The sequence below is a fragment of the Cryptomeria japonica genome, unplaced genomic scaffold (genome assembly GCF_030272615.1).
Source record: "Cryptomeria japonica unplaced genomic scaffold, Sugi_1.0 HiC_scaffold_141, whole genome shotgun sequence".
Lineage (NCBI taxonomy): Eukaryota > Viridiplantae > Streptophyta > Pinopsida > Cupressales > Cupressaceae > Cryptomeria > Cryptomeria japonica.
The window spans coordinates 257,501-272,500 of NW_026728963.1; the positions used below are offsets into that span (position 1 = coordinate 257,501).

The window sequence follows — 15,000 nt, forward strand, 5'->3', positions numbered from 1 at the left end:
ACAGATGGTTCCAAGGCGGCCGAGGAGCCTCACCGCATAGCAATCGGGGGTGCGAGGCGAGGGATGGGGCGGGAAGGCCCCAACGGCTAGACGGAAGAGGCTTCAGGGCCGCCTAGGAATGGTCCAAGCATCGGACACGCTTGGGGCGACTACCAGTGACAGCCCCCTATCCCGCGATGCGTCCGATACGAAGATGGTTCCAAGGCGGCCGAGGAGCCTCACCGCATAGCAATCGGGGTGCGAGGTGGGGGATGCGGCGAGATGGCCCCAACGGCTAGACGGAAGAGGCCACAGGGCCGCGTCGGAATAGTCCAAGCATCGGACGCGCTTGGGGCGACTACCAGTGACAACCCCTTATCCCGCGATGCGTCCGATACGAAGATAGTTCCAAGGCGGCCGAGGAGCCTCACCGCATAGCAATCGGGGTGCGAGGTGGGGGATGCGGCGAGATGGCCCCAACGGCTAGACGGAAGAGGCTGCAGGGCCGCCTCGGAATAGTCCAAGCATCGGACGCGCTTGGGGCCACTACCAGTGACAACCCCTTATCCCGCAATGCGTCCGATACGAAGATAGTTCCAAGGCGGCCGAAGAGCCTCACCGCATAGCAATCGGGGTGCGAGGTGGGGGATGCGGCGAGATGGCCCCAACGGCTAGACGGAAGAGGCCACAGGGCCGCCTCGGAATAGTCCAAGCATCGGACGCGCTTGGGGCGACTACCAGTGACAACCCCTTATCCCGCGATGCGTCCGATACGAAGATAGTTCCCAGGCGGCCGAGGAGCCTCACCGCATAGCAATCGGGGTGCGAGGCGAGGGATGCGGCGAGATGGCCCCAAAGGCTAGACGGAAGAGGCTGCAGGGCTGCCTCGGAATAGTCCAAGCATCGGACGCGCTTGGGGCGACTACCACTGCCAACCCCTTATCCCGCGATGCGTCCGATACACAGATAGTTCCGAGGCGGCCGAGGAGGTGGGGGATGCAGCGAGATGGCCCCAACGGCTAGACGGAAGAGGCTGCAGGGCCGCCTCGGAATAGTCCAAGCATCGGACGCGCTTGGGGCGACTACCAGTGACAACCCCTTATCCCGCGATGCGTCCGATACACAGATAGTTCCGAGGCGGCCAAGGAGCCTCACCGCATAGCAATCGTGGTGCGAGGTGGGGGATGCGGCGAGATGGCCCCAACGGCTAGACGGAAGAGGCTGCAGGGCCGCCTCGGAATGGTCCAAGCATCGGATGCGCTTGGGGCGACTACCACTGCCAACCCCTTATCCCGCGATGCGTCCGATACACAGATAGTTCCAAGGCGGCCGAGGAGCCTCACAGCATAGCAATCAGGGTGCGAGGCGAGGGATGCGGCGAGAAAGCCCCAACGGCTAGAGGGAAGAGGCTTCAGGTCCGCCTCGGAATGGTCCAAGCATCGGACGCGCTTGGGGCGACTACCAGTGACAACCCCTTATCCCGCGACGCGTCCGATACACAGATAGTTCCAAGGCGGCCGAGGAGCCTCACCGCATAGCAATCGGGGTGCGAGGCGAGGGATGCGGCGAGAAGGACCCAACGGCTACACGGAAGAGGCTTCGGGGCCGCCTCGGAATGGTCCAAGCATCGGACGCGCTTGGGGCGACTACCAGTGACAACCCCTTATCCCGCGACGCGTCCGATACACAGATAGTTCCAAGGCGGCCGAGGAGCCTCACCGCATAGCAATCGGGGTGCGAGGCGAGGGATGCGGCGAGAAGGACCCAACGGCTACACGGAAGAGGCTTCGGGGCCGCCTCGGAATGGTCCAAGCATCGGACGCGCTTGGGGCGACTACCAGTGACAACCCCTTATCCCGCGACGCGTCCGATACACAGATAGTTCCAAGGCGGCCGAGGAGCCTCACCGCATAGCAATCGGGGTGCGAGGCGAGGGATGCGGCGAGAAGGACCCAACGGCTAGACGGAAGAGGCTTCGGGTCCGCCTCGGAATGGTCCAAGCATCGGACGCGCTTGGGGCGACTACCAGTGACAACCCCTTATCCCGCGACGCGTCCGATACACAGATAGTTCCAAGGCGGCCGAGGAGCCTCACCGCATAGCAATCGGGGTGCGAGGCGAGGGATGCGGCGAGAAGGACCCAACGGCTAGACGGAAGAGGCTTCGGGTCCGCCTCGGAATGGTCCAAGCATCGGACGCGCTTGGGGCGACTACCAGTGACAACCCCTTATCCCGCGACGCGTCCGATACACAGATAGTTCCAAGGCGGCCGAGGAGCCTCACCGCATAGCAATCGGGGTGCGAGGCGAGGGATGCGGCGAGAAGGACCCAACGGCTAGACGGAAGAGGCTTCGGGTCCGCCTCGGAATGGTCCAAGCATCGGACGCGCTTGGGGCGACTACCAGTGACAACCCCTTATCCCGCGACGCGTCCGATACACAGATAGTTCCGAGGCGGCCGAGGAGCCTCACCGCATAGCAATCGGGGTGCGAGGCGAAGGATGCGGCGAGAAGGACCCAACGGCTAGACGGAAGAGGCTTCAGGGCCGCCTCGGAATGGTCCAAGCATCGGACGCGCTTGGGGCGACTACCAGTGACAACCCCTTATCCCGCGACGCGTCCGATACACAGATAGTTCCGAGGCGGCCGAGGAGCCTCACCGCATAGCAATCGGGGTGCGAGGCGAGGGATGCGGCGAGAAGGACCCAACGGCTAGACGGAAGAGGCTTCAGGGCCGCCTCGGAATGGTCCAAGCATCGGACGCGCTTGGGGCGACTACCAGTGACAACCCCTTATCCCGCGACGCGTCCGATACACAGATAGTTCCGAGGCGGCCGAGGAGCCTCACCGCATAGCAATCGGGGTGCGAGGCGAGGGATGCGGCGAGAAGGACCCAACGGCTAGACGGAAGAGGCTTCAGGGCCGCCTCGGAATGGTCCAAGCATCGGACGCGCTTGGGGCGACTACCAGTGACAACCCCTTATCCCGCGACGCGTCCGATACACAGATAGTTCCGAGGCGGCCGAGGAGCCTCACCGCATAGCAATCGGGGTGCGAGGCGAGGGATGCGGCGAGAAGGACCCAACGGCTAGACGGAAGAGGCTTCAGGGCCGCCTCGGAATGGTCCAAGCATCGGACGCGCTTGGGGCGACTACCAGTGACAACCCCTTATCCCGCGACGCGTCCGATACACAGATAGTTCCGAGGCGGCCGAGGAGCCTCACCGCATAGCAATCGGGGTGCGAGGCGAGGGATGCGGCGAGAAGGACCCAACGGCTAGACGGAAGAGGCTTCAGGGCCGCCTCGGAATGGTCCAAGCATCGGACGCGCTTGGGGCGACTACCGTTGCCAACCCCTTATCCCGCGATGCGTCTGATACACAGATAGTTCCGAGGCGGCCGAGGAGCCTCACCGCATAGCAATCGGGTTGCGAGGCAGATTATTGGGAAGGGAACCCCCTGGGATGCGGCTCAAGCAGTGCCCAAAGGGACTGGAATGCGGAATCACATCGAGAGACCCAAATGCTATACGAGGGCTCAAATCGAATTATCGATTTGGCCACGACATGGACGCATCGGAACGACTACCTTTGCCGAACCACTCGCAATTGCATCCATACCGAAACCAATAGACATTTCCGTTAGAGCCCTCGCATAGCATTCGGGAATCTCGCATGCCCCTCTAAATCGACCAATGCTGGCGCTCAATGAAAATCCGAGCGCTACCACCGTTCGAGCGCCAGCATTGGTCGAGTTAGAGGGGCACGGGGGAGAATGCTCCAGTCAACACCTCCCCTATATAAGTTATTTGTCCGATTCTCGCACAACCGTAGTCTGCCTCGTCGAATCAAACAACGGTCCCAGATTCCGACTTCCGTTCCGTAGAGACCCAAAAGCTAGATGGAGGCTCGCAAGAAAGAGAGTCGGCGCATAGCAATCGGGTTTCTCGAACGTTTAGGGACCGAGCTCACTTGCGGATAGGGCAAAATCCGCCAAGCAACCCAAAAGCTAGACGGGGGCTCGAATCGAATCGCCTAGGCGGCCACAACAACGACGTGTTGGATCGACTACCAGTGCCAAACCATTCAGCAAGACTAGTCTGTGTCGAGGCCGGATAGAGATTCTCAGAGAGCGCCCGCATAGCATTTAGGAGACCTGCCGCGTCCCTCACACTCGACAAATGGTGGTGCACGTTTATAAATCCGAGCGATCCCAACCCTTTCAAGCACCAACATCGGTCGAGATAGAGGGGCACGGAGGGGGCTGCGTGAGACAACACAGTCCCCTATATAAGTTATTTGTCCGATTCTCACACATCCGAAGAATGGTCATCAAATCGGACAACAGCCCAAACTTCCGACTTCCGTCCCAGAAAGCCCAAGAGCTATCTAAAACGTTCATGGCCGGAACTCGATCGCGGCTATACCAGTCCGCCAAGCAACCCAAAAGCTAGACTGGAGCTCTAGTCGAATCACCTCTGTGGCCATTGCAAGGACGTGTTGGAGCGACTACCATTGCCGAACCATTCCGCAGGTCGAGTCCATACCAAGGCCGCATAGAGATTCACGATGAGCTCCTGCATAGCAATCAGGAGACTTGCCGTGTCCATCACAATCGATAAATCCTGGTGCAAGATTTTTGCATCCGAGCGCTCCAACCAGTCGAGCACCAGCATCAATCGACATAAACGGGCACGGGGGGAGGATGCTCGAGAACACTACCTCCCCTATATAAGTTATTTGTCCGATTCTCAAGCAGCCGAAGTCTGGTCATCGAATCGGGTCAAAGACCACAACTTCCGACTTTACCCACAATGCAAGTCATCGAATCGAACATCGGCCCCCGAGTCGGACTCCATGCGTATGTCAGGTCATCGGACCCAAATTCCGCCTTCCTGCGCATGGCGGGCCATCAATATCAACTCGGTCATCGGACCCAAACTCCGCCTTTTTGCGTATGGCACGCCTTCAAATCGGTCATCGGACCCAAATTCCGCCTTCCTGTGCATGGCGGGCCATCAACATCAACTCGGTCATCGGACCCAAATTCCGCCTTTCTGCGCATGGCACGCCATCAACTCGGTCATCGGACCCAAATTCCGCCTTCCTGCGCATGGCAGGTCATCGGACACAAATTCAGACCTCGCCAATATGCCTACGTATCGAATCGGTCATCGGACCCAACTTCCGACTTCATCCATACTGTAGGGTCTTTGAGGTTGGCGCGGTGCGCTCAACCCAGGGAGTCGACCCATCGAAGCATACACCTCCCCTATATAAGCTATTTGTCCGATTCCCACACCTGTGTAGTTTGCACCTCTGACCAGGACATCGACCCCAACTTCCGAACTCGACTGCAACGACGGCACCAGCGCCTTGGTGCGCACCTTGCGACGCACAGTCCCAACATTCGCCTTCCTGCACATGGCAGGTCATCGGACCCAAATTCCGACCTCGCGAGTATGCCTACATATCGAATCGGTCATCGGACCCAACTTCCGACTTCATCCATACCGTAGGGTCTTTGAGGTTGGCGCGGTGCGCTCAACCCGGGGAGTCGACCCAACGAAGCATACACCTCCCCTATATAAGCTATTTGTCCGATTCCCACACCTGTGTAGTTTGCACCTCCGATCAAGACATCGACCCCAACTTCCGAACTCGCCTCCAACGACCGAACCAGCGCCTTGGTGCGCACCTTGCAACGCACAGTGCCAACATTCGCCTTCCTGCACGTGGCAGGTCATCGGACCCAAATTCCGACCTCGCGAGTATGCCTACATATCGAATCGGTCATCGGACCCAACTTCCGACTTCATCCATACCGTAGGGTCTTTGAGGTTGGCGCGGTGCGCTCAACCCGGGGAGTCGACCCAACGAAGCATACACCTCCCCTATATAAGCTATTTGTCCGATTCCCACACCTGTGTAGCTTGCACCTCCGATCAGGACATCGACCCCAACTTCCGAACTCGACTAAAAAGACCGCACCAGCGCCTTGGTGTGCACCTTGCAACGCACAGTGTCAACATTCGCCTTCCTGCACATGGCAGGTCATCGGACCCAAATTCCGACCTCATGAGCATACCTACTAATCGAATTGGTCATCGGACCCAACTTCCGACTTCATCCATACCGTAGGGTCTTTGAGGTTGGCGCGGTGCGCTCAACCTGGGGAGTCGACCCATCGAAGCATACACCTCCCCTATATAAGCTATTTGTCCGATTCCGACACCTGTGTAGTTTGCACCTCCGCTCAGGACATCGACCCCAACTTCCGAACTCGCCTGCAACGACCGAACCAGCGCCTTGGTGCGCACCAAAAGTGCGCACTTTTGGAGGGCACTTTTGTGCGCTCCAAAGGTGCGCACTTTTGGAGGGCACTTTTCTGCGCTCCAAAGGTGCGCACTTTTGGAGGGCACTTTTTGGAGGGCACTTTTCTGCGCTCCAAAGGTGCGCACTTTTGGAGGGCACTTTTTGGAGGGCACTTTTCTGCGCTCCAAAGGTGCGCACTTTTGGAGGGCACTTTTTGGAGGGCACTTTTCTGCGCTCCAAAGGTGCGCACTTTTGGAGGGCACTTTTTGGAGGGCACTTTTCTGCGCTCCAAAGGTGCGCACTTTTGGAGGGCACTTTTTGGAGGGCACTTTTCTGCGCTCCAAAGGTGCGCACTTTTGGAGGGCACTTTTCTGCGCTCCAAAGGTGCGCACTTTTGGAGGGCACTTTTTGGAGGGCACTTTTCTGCGCTCCAAAGGTGCGCACTTTTGGAGGGCACTTTTTGGAGGGCACTTTTCTGCGCTCCAAAGGTGCGCACTTTTGGAGGGCACTTTTTGGAGGGCACTTTTCTGCGCTCCAAAGGTGCGCACTTTTGGAGGGCACTTTTGTGCACTCCAAAGGTGCGCACTTTTGGAGGGCACTTTTCCTGTGCTCCAAAGGTGCACACCTAGGTGAGCACCTTCGACCACACCTTGTAGCACACCAAACTCTGACTTTCGACTTCATCCGCAATGCAGGGTCTTTGAGGTTGGCGCAATGCGCACAACCAGGGGAGTCGACCCATCAAACCCAACACCTCCCCTATATAAGCTATTTGTCTGATTCTCATACATGCGTAGCCTGCAGGAGCAATTAGGACATCGACCCCAACTTTCGGCTTCTAAACGAAAACAAGGTCTTTGAGGTTGGTGTAATGCGAACAACTAGGGGAGTCAACCCATCAAACCCAACACCTCCCCTATATAAGCTATTTGTCTGATTCTCATACATGTGTAGTCTACAGGAGCAATTAGGACATCGACCCCAACTTTTGACTTCTTAACGAAAACAAGGTCTTTGAGGTTGACGTAATGCGCACAACCAGGGGAGTCGACCCATCAAACCCAACACCTCCCCTATATAAGCTATTTGTCCGATTCTCATACATGTGTAGCCTGCAGGAGCCATTAGGACATTGACCCCAACTTTTGACTTCTTAACGAAAACAAGGTCTTTGAGGTTGGCGTAATGCGCACAACCAAGGGAGTTGACCCATCAAACCCAACACCTCCCCTATATAAGCTATTTGTCTGATTCTCATACATGTGTAGCCTGCAACAACGATTAGGACATCCACCCCAACTTCTGAATTCGTCTGCGTTGACCGCACCAAAGGTGCACGCCTTGGTGCTCACCAAAATCCGACTTCCGACTTCTTCTGCTATGCGGGGTCTTTGAGGTTGGCGCAGTGCGCACAACCAGGGGAGTCAACCCACCGAATGCAACACCTCCCCTATATAAGCTATTTGTCTGATTCTCATACATGCGTAGACTGCAGCAATGATTAGGACATCCACCCCAACTTTTGACTTCTTAAACAAGACAGGGTCTTTGAAGTTGGTGCAGTGCACACAACCAGGGGAGTCGACCCATCAAACGCAACACCTCCCCTATATAAAGCTATTTGTCCGATTCTCATACGTGTAGTCTGCAGCAGCGATTAGGACATCGACCCCAACTTCCGAATTCGTTTGCATTGACCGCACCAAAGGTGCACGCCTTGGTGTGCACCCTGGAGTGCACTTTGGTGCTCACCTCGGTGCACACTTTGGTGTGCACCTCGGTGTGCACCAAAGGTGCGCACCTTGGAGCGCACCAAAGGTGTACACTTTGGAGCGCACCACATAGGGTCTTTGAGAGGTTGGCGCAGTGCGCACACCAAGGTGGGTGTTGAGGTGCGTGCCGAGGTGGGTGGGTGCTAGGGTGCGCTCCATGGTGGGTGCCAGGGTGGGTGCGTGCTAGGGTGGATTCCAAAGAGGGTCATAGGGTGGGTGCCAAGGTGGGTTGGTGATATAGTGGGTTCAAAGGTGGGTACTAGGGTGGGTTCCAAGGTGGGTCACAAGTTGGGTGCCAGGATGCGTGGGTGTTAGGTTGGGTGCCAAGGTGGGCTCCTGCGTGGGTGGGTGCTAGGGTGGGTTTCAAGGTGGACGCGAGGGCGGGTGCCAAGGTGGGTAACAAGTTGGGTGTTAGGATGGGTGAGTGCTAGAGTGGGTGCCAAGGTGGGTGGGTGCTAAGGTGGATGCCAAGGTGGTTCACAGGGTGGGTGGGTTCTAGGGTGAGTTCCAAGGTGGGTCACAGGTTCAGTGCTAGGATGGGTGTCAAGGCGGGTGTCGAGGTGCCTGGGTGCTAGGGTGTGGATGCCAATGTGGGTCATAGGGTGGGTACTAGGGTGGGCTGCAATGTGGGTGCCAAGGTGGGTAACATGCTCGGTGGGTTCTAAATTGGGTGCCAGGGTGGGTGTGCACCCACCTTGCCCGAGGTGGGTGCCAAGGTGCCAGTGTGGGTGGGTGCTAAGGTGGATGCCAAGGTGGGTGAGAAGGTGGGTGATAGGTTGAGTGGTAGGATGGGTGGGTGCCAAGATGGGTCACAGGGTGGGTGCAAGGGTGGGTAGGTGCTAGGGTTGGTGTCAGGGTGGGTGGGTGCTAGGTTGGGTTCCAAGGTGGGTGCGAGGGTGAGTGTCAAGGTGGGTCACAGGTTAGGTGCTAGGATGGGTGAGTGCTAGGGTGCAAAGGTGCCAGGGTGGGTGCTAGGATGGGTCGATGCTAGGGTGAGTGGCAAGGTGGGTCCACAAGTGTCAAGGTGGGTGCCGAGGTGGGTGCCAAGTCGGCGACTGCTATGGTGGATGCCAAGGTGGGTCACGGGGTGGGTGCCAAGTTGCTAGGTTGGGTTCCAAGGTGGGTGCCAACGTGGGTGCTAGGGTGCGTGGGTTAAAGGGTGTGTCACAACGTGGGTGCCAGGATGGGTGCGCACCCACACTGGCCAAGACGGGTGCGGGTGCAAGGTTGGGTTCCAAGCCCGGTCACAGGCTGGGTGCTAGGATGGGTGGGTGCCAAGGTGGGCACCAGGGTGGGTGCACCCACCCTGGCCAAGGTGGGTCACGGGGTGGGTCCTAGGGTGGGTAACGGGGTGGGTACTAAGGTGCGTGCCAAGGTGGGTCATAGGGTGGGTGCCAAGGTGGGCACCAGGGTGGGTGTGCACCAACCCTAGCCAGGGTAGGTCACGGGGTGGTTGTCGGGGTGGGCGTCAAGGAGCCAAGGTGGGTGGCAAGTAGCCAAGTTGCGTGCCAAGGTGGGTGTCGGGGTGGGTGCCAAGGATCCAAGGTGGGTGCCAAGGAACCAAGGTGGGTGTCTGGGTGGGTGCCGAGGTGGGAGCCAGGGTGGGTCCCAAGGTGAGTGCAAAGGTGGGTGCCAGGGTCAAGGTGAGTGCCAATGTGGGTTCCAAGGTGCCAGGGTCAGGGTGAGTGCCAATGTGGGTTCAAAGGTGCTAAGTTGGGTGCGAGGTTGGGTGCGAGGGTGGGTGGGTGCCAAGGTGTGCTAGGTGGAAGCCCGGGTGGGTCGGCATCCCATGGGTGTCGAGTTGGGTGCCTGATGGGTGCTTCTTGTCAAGTTTTAGTCGTCGGGACTCATTTCGAGCCTTAGAGGTCGTTTCTTGTCCGGTTGCCCTGTCTTCGACCTGGGAACCCAATTTTGGTCCTCGGGTCCCATTTTTTTTTGTCTCGCATCCCACTTTTGGCCTGTGGCCTTTTCGGGGTCGATTCTCGTTTTGGGCATCAGAGCATGTTTCTTCTCCTAAAACCCAATATTTGTTTATTAAGTCTCGGAACACATTTTTGTTCTCGTGGACCCATCATGGGTCTTGGAACGCATTTGTGGTCCTTGGGTCCCATTTTGCATCCCGAAACTTGTGTTTTGGTGCTTGATCCCTATTTTGGGTGCCCACCTTGCACCAAGTGCGCACCCGGGGCAAACCGAGCGCCTTGGTGCACCGGGGCAAGATCGAGCGTGCACCCGAGGCGCCCCGAACATGCACCAAGGTGCACTCGGCCCACATGTGAGCGCAGGTCGTTGCGCCCGAGGTGGTGTGTGGGCACCGCGTTGCAGACGGGACACTGCACGCACACGACGCCCCCTCCAGGTGCACGCACGTAGGCCGGGCCGGGTGCACACCCGACGCCCTAGCAAGGTGCGCGCACCCGGGCAGGGCTCACACTTGGCGAACGGGGCGCACTTCGCGAGGGAGGGTGTGCACCTCGACGGGGGTGGGTGGCCGGGGTGGATTCGCACGTGGGTCGCGGTTTGCTAAGTACACACTGCGACAAGCTCATAACGGGTGCGATCATACCAGCGTTAGTGCACCGGATCCCATCAGAACTCCGCAGTTAAGCGCGCTTGGGCCGGAGTAGTACTGGGATGGGTGACCTCCCGGGAAGTCCCGGTGTTGCACCCTTTTTTAGTTTTTCGCCGGGCGTCGCAATGCTATTTGAATAAACCTTTTGCCCGTTTGCGTTCTCGTCGGGGCCGGGCCGGGCCGGGGTGCGCTGCCCGCACTACCGCGCGCGCGGGGGCGACACCGAGCGCGCACCCGAGGCGCCCCGAGCACACAGGCCACGGTGCAACCCGGGCGTTGTGCGCGCACCCCGGTGCGCCCGAGGTGCTGCGCGCGCACCCAGGTGAAATCGGTGTGCACCTCGGCCAGTGCGCGCTCGGTCGAGTCGCGCACGTTGGCCAAGGTGCACGGTGATGTTTCTTACTCTAAGGTTCCGCACCAGACGCCCGGGACAGGTGAGCGAAGCTGGGCGGGGCCGGGTGCGCGGCCGGGGCAGGTGCACGCAGCTGGAGAGAGCTTTGGAGCACACTTCGGAGCGCACCAATGATGCGCTCCATTCAAAAGTTTCCTGAAAAGGCAAAAAAAGTTGAGATTATAGAATTTCCCACTTGAGAGATTGTAAAAAAAAAAAATTTAAAATGAAGGAAACGCGGGTGCCAAGGTGTGCGCAGCCCAGCCAAGGTGTGCGCACCAAGGCGCCCACCCTGGCGAAGGTGCACGCAAGGTGCGCACCCGAGGCAAACCGGACAATTAACCCAACTTTCGACTTCGCGCGCACCTTGGAGCGCACTTCGGAGCGCTCCTTGGTGCGCACCAATCTTGGGCACCTCGGAGTGCACCATGGCGCCCACCAAGGTGCGCACCCGGGGCAAACCGAGCTCCGACTTCGTGCGCACCTTGGAGCGCACGAAAGGTGCGCACCATGGCGCCCACCAAGGTGCGCAGCCCAGCCAAGGCGTGCGCATCAAGGTGCGCACCCTGGCGAAGGTGCGCACCCGGGGCAAACCGAGCTCCGACTTCGTGCGCACCTTGGAGCGCACAAAAGGTGCGCAACCCAGCCAAGGTGTGCGCACCCCGGTCAAACCGAGCTCCGAATCGTGCGCACCAGAGGTGCACGCCATCGTGCGCACCTTGGAGCACACTTCGGAGCCCTCCTTGGTGCGCGCCGATGTTGCGCACCTCGGAGCGCACCCGGGGAAAACAATGCAATTAACCCGACTTTCGACTTCGTGGGCACCTCGGAGCGCTCTCGGGTTCGCACCTCGGAGCACACCGAGGTGCGCACCTTTGATGCGCTGCCTTCACCAATTTCCAGAAAAGGCAAGAAAACATTGAGAAGGTGTGCGCACCGAGGTGCCCACCCTGGCGAAGGTGCACGCGAGGTGCGCACCCGGGGCAAACCGGGCTCCGACTTCGTGCACGCCGCACCTTGGAGCACACTTCGGAGCGCTCCTTGGTGCGCACCAGGGCGCGCAACCCAGCCGAGGTGCCCACCCCGGCGAAGGTGCACGCGAGGTGCGCACCCGGGGCAAACCGGGCTCCGACTTCGTGCACGCCATGGTGCCCACCGCGGCGAAGGTGCACGCGAGGTGCGCACCCGGGGCAAACCGGGCTCCGACTTCGTGCACGCCGCACCTTGGAGCACACTTCGGAGCGCTCCTTGGTGCGCACCATGGTGCCCACCAGGGCGCGCAACCCCGCCGAAGGTGCACGCGAGGTGCGCACCCGGGGCAAACCGGGCTCCGACTTCGTGCACGCCGCACCTTGGAGCACACTTCGGAGCGCTCCTTGGTGCGCACCATGGTGCCCACCAGGGCGCGCAACCCCGCCGAAGGTGCACGCGAGGTGCGCACCCGGGGCAAACCGGGCTCCGACTTCGTGCACGCCATGGTGCGCACCGCGGCGAAGGTGCGCACCCGGGGCAAACCGGGCTCCGACTTCGTGCACGCCGCACCTTGGAGCACACTTCGGAGCGCTCCTTGGTGCGCACCAGGGCGCGCAACCCAGCCGAGGTGCCCACCCCGGCGAAGGTGCACGCGAGGTGCGTACCCGGGGCAAACCGGGCTCCGACTTCGTGCACGCCGCACCTTGGAGCACACTTCGGAGCGCTCCTTGGTGCGCACCATGGTGCCCACCAGGCCGCGCAACCCAGCCAAGGTGTGCGCACCAAGGTGCACGCGAGGTGCGCACCCGGGGCAAACCGGGGTCCGACTTCGTGCACGCCGCACCTTGGAGCACACATCGGGGCGCTCCCGGGTTCGCACCGGCGTTGCGCACCGTGGTGGGCACCTCGGAGCACACCAAGGTGGGCAGCGAGGTGCGCACCTTTGATGCGATGCCTTCACTAATTTCCATAAAAGGCAAAAAAAAACGAGATTTTAAAATTTCCGTTTTGAAAGATAGTGAGAAAAAGGGAATGCTGGTGCCATCTTGAGCCCGCCCTGGTGCGCAGCCCAGCCAAGGTGTGCGCACCAAGGTGCCCACCCTGGCGAAGGTGCGCGCCCGGGCAATTAACCCAACTTCCAACTTCGCGCGCGCCAGGGTGGGAGCGCACCCAACAACCGGGCCTGGGAAGAGCCAATGCGAGAAACCCCACCAAACGCTCTGACAAAAAAAGAGGGGGCGCTCCAGTAACCCCGCTTCGGAGCGCACCCTGGGCAAACCCAGCCAAGGTGCCCACCCCGGCCAAGGTGCAGGCGAGGTGCGCACCCGGGGCAAACCGGGCTCCGACAACGTGCACGCCGCACCTTGGAGCACACTTCGTAGCGCTCCCGGGTGCGCACCTCAGAGCACACCAAGGTGGGCAGCGAGGTGCGCACCTTTGATGCGCTGCCTTCACTAATTTCCAGAAAAGGCAAAAAAAAAAGGAGATTTTAAAATTTCCGTTTTGAAAGATAGTGAAAAAAACGGAACGCGCGTGCCATCTTGAGCCCGCCCTGGTGCGCAGCCCAGGTAAGGTGCCCACCCTGGCAAAGGTGCGCACCCGGGCAATTAACCCTACTTCCGACTTCGTGCGCGCCAGGGTGGCAACCGGGCCTCGGAAGAGCCAATGCGAGAAACCCCACCAAACGCTCCGACAAAAAAAGAGGCGGCGCTCCAATAACCCCGCTTCGGAGCGCAGCCGGGGCAAACCCAGCCAAGGTGCCCACCCCGACGAAGGTGCACGCGAGGTGCGCACCCGGGGCAAACCGGGCTCCGACAACGTGCACGCAGCACCTTGGAGCACACTTCGAAGCACTCCCGGGTGCCCACCGGCGTTGCGCACCGTGGTGGGCAGCGAGGTGCGCACCTTTGATGCGCTGCCTTCACTAATTTCCAGAAAAAGGCAAAAAAAAATGAGATTTTAAAATTTCCGTTTTGAAAGATAGTGAAAAAAAAGGAACGCGGGTGCCATCTTGAGCCCGCCCTGGTGCGCAGCCCAGGCAAGGCATGCGCACCAAGGTGCCCACCCGAGGTGCACACCCGGGGCAAACCGGGCTCCGACTTCGTGCAGGCCGCACCTTGGAGCACACTTCGGAGCGCTCCTTGGTGCGCACCATGGTGCCCACCAGGGCGCGCAACCCAGCCAAGGTCTGCACACCAAGGTGCCCACCCCGGCGAAGGTGCACGCGAGGTGCGCACCCGGGGCAAACCGGGCTCCGACTTCGTGCACGCCATGGTGCCCACCGCGGCGAAGGTGCACGCGAGGTGCACACCCGGGGCAAACCGGGCTCCGACTTCGTGCACGCCGCACCTTGGAGCACACTTCGGAGCGCTCCTTGGTGCGCACCATGGTGCCCACCAGGGCGCGCAACCCAGCCAAGGTGTGCGCACCAAGGTGCACGCGAGGTGCGCACCCGGGGCAAACCGGGGTCCGACTTCGTGCACGCCGCACCTTGGAGCACACATCGGAGCGCTCCCAGGTTCGCACCAGCGTTGCGCACCTTTGATGCGCTGCCTTCACTAATTTCCAGAAAAGGCAAAAAAAAACGAGATTTTAAAATTTCCGTTCTGAAAGATAGTGAAAAAAACGGAACGCGGGTGCCATCTTGAGCCCTTCCTGGTGCGCAGCCCAGGCAAGTTGTGCGCACCAAGGTGCCCACCCTGGCGGAGGTGCGCGCCCGGGGCAATCCGGGCTCCGACTTCGTGCACTGCATGGTGCCCACCAAGGCGCGCAACCCAGCCAAGGTGCCCACCGCAGCGAAGGTGCACGCGAGGTGCGCACCCGAGGTGCACACCCGGGGCAAACCGGGCTCCGACTTCGTGCACGCCGCACCTTGGAGCACACTTCAGAGCGCTCCTTGGTGCGCACCAGGGCGCGCAACCCAACCAAGGTCTGCACACCAAGGTGCTCACCCCGGCGAAGGTGCACGCGAGGTGCGCACCCGGGGCAAACCGGGCTCGGAC

The 15,000-nt window shown here is 60.1% G+C and overlaps 1 non-coding gene across 1 annotated transcript; it reads left to right on the forward strand.

The window, feature by feature from the left end:
• Positions 1 to 10,615: 10,615 nt before the first annotated feature.
• LOC131866355 (5S ribosomal RNA) lies at positions 10,616 to 10,734 on the forward strand. Its single transcript, XR_009364973.1, has one exon. It is a non-coding gene; the product is annotated as a 5S ribosomal RNA (ribosomal RNA).
• The last annotated feature ends 4,266 nt before the right edge of the window (positions 10,735 to 15,000 follow it).